The sequence below is a fragment of the Lactuca saligna genome, chromosome 8, assembly GCF_052625555.1.
Source record: "Lactuca saligna cultivar CGN05327 chromosome 8, ASM5262555v1, whole genome shotgun sequence".
Lineage (NCBI taxonomy): Eukaryota > Viridiplantae > Streptophyta > Magnoliopsida > Asterales > Asteraceae > Lactuca > Lactuca saligna.
Window position 1 is genome coordinate 26,765,980 of NC_136424.1, and position 1,935 is coordinate 26,767,914.

At 37.0% G+C, this 1,935-nt stretch overlaps 1 pseudogene; it reads right to left on the bottom strand.

Annotated features, from left to right (window-relative positions):
* Window positions 1-277: 277 nt before the first annotated feature.
* Window positions 278-953, bottom strand: LOC145009497 (fasciclin-like arabinogalactan protein 21; annotated as a pseudogene).
* Window positions 954-1,935: the final 982 nt, after the last annotated feature.

Here is a 1,935-nt window from a genome sequence, read left to right on the forward strand (position 1 = left end):
GTTTTTTTTTCTTTTCGCCCCGGGCCCCATATACGTTTGGACTGACCTTGTATGGACTCACCTCCCACCTTACTCTTCCCCACCATAATTTCTCATTTAAATTCGTCATTATGGACCCTAGAAGATGAAGATGGTGATGAAGAACACCCTTGTTTCTGGATCATGTCGTTCACAAGTCGATTACTTTGTCTGGAGCTTTGTACCCTTCCTCTTCTTCATCGTTGTTTGTGTGAGTCTGCCCTGTCCCCAAGAAAGAATGGATCCTTGTGGTTATGATTCACCAGATCACCTCATATTCTGTGTAATTTGATTTGTAGTTCGATCCCATCTCGTGACCATCGAACCCTCGACCTTGTTTGTGTGGTTCTGCATCACTGAGTTTAGTTGACACTAAACCCAAATATGGAAAATCTTTGAGAATCCCTTGAATCATTGAGTTTAATCCAATGGCAAATGACATGAATCTGGATGAGCTTAGAAATTTCACCACTCCCCCATTCTTCCTTGTTCTTGATAAATCCACAACCACTACCATCACCACCACAAGATTCACACGCCGGTAATGTTGTACTTTCTTGGTTAAGATGGAAGGAAGCAAACAAACCTGCAACGCCATGAATGATGGGTCCTTGAAGTAACAATTTTGGGTGAGTAATCGACACGTTGTTGACTTCAAGAACATGATGTTTGTTATCGTTCTTCGTGATTGAAACTTTCTGGTGTTGAATCAAGGTTAATGAGCAGGCTTTTATGGGTTTTTTTTTAAACAGATCTTGGAGTGTTAGTTTTTCCAGCGAGATGTGGTAGGCGAGGAGGTGTTTGGTCATGTAAGAAAGGATTGAGAGATTGCAAATGGCAGAATAAGGAATGGTAAAAATGGTGGTTTCTGGTGTTGATAGGAAGAGGTCCAATGAGATGCGTAGGAAGGTGGCTATGAAGTTAAATCCATTTGATCAGTGATCGAAGAAATGATAGTAAATAAAAGTGGGTATAGGAGAGAGAGAGAGAGAGTGTGAGTGAGTGAGAGAGAGAGAGAGAAAGAGAGAAAGAGAGAGAGAGAGCCTCTTATTTTTTAAAATTTTAAATAAGTATTAGATTTTAAAAAATGAAAGAAAAATAAAAAATAAATACCCCAAGCGTATTAAAGTCATTTTAGTTTACTGAGGGAAAAAAATCTGTAATAAAACTAGCTCAAAAGGACTAGAAAGCCAAAAAAAAGTCGAGGTTTGGACTAAACCTCAGAAAAATGCATACCATAGGGACCATTTTTGCAGTTTTGTCTTAAAATTTATGTATGATAGTTCTTAGCTTGGACTATATAGAATATAAAGTGGAATCATAGGGTTAAAGTATAACTAATAAAATGATGAAGCATAGGGGTGAGTAGGCATGAGAAAATGGACCGAACCGGTCAGAACCGACCCGACCCAGAAACCGACTTCGGCCAAAATAAGAACCGAACCAACCCGACTGTTCTACAGGTTCCAGTTCCGAGTCCAGTTTTTGCCGGGTTTTTGATTTTGGAACCGGTCTGATTTGACATGCTTCATTGTGGGGCTTGTAACTCATTCAATTTTTAACCAAATCAAGTGTTTATATAATCTAAACTTAACTACAAAACCTAAAATACGTGTAGGAAAAAGATTCAGGTAAAAAAAACTTAAATTGAGTGAGTTATGCATATTCGAACAACAAGATTACGTTTAATTGTTGTAACATAAAAAAAAATTGATTTGACAGTTGACACACTTCCTTGCGCGGCTTGTAACTCATTTAATTTTTAAACAAATCGATCGTTTTTATAGTCTAAACTTAATTACAAATCCTAATCTACATGTAGGAAAAATATTCACGTAAAAAAAAAGTTAAATTGAGTGAGTTATGCACATTTGAACAACAAAGTCATATTACATTTAATTGCTGAAACATAAAAAA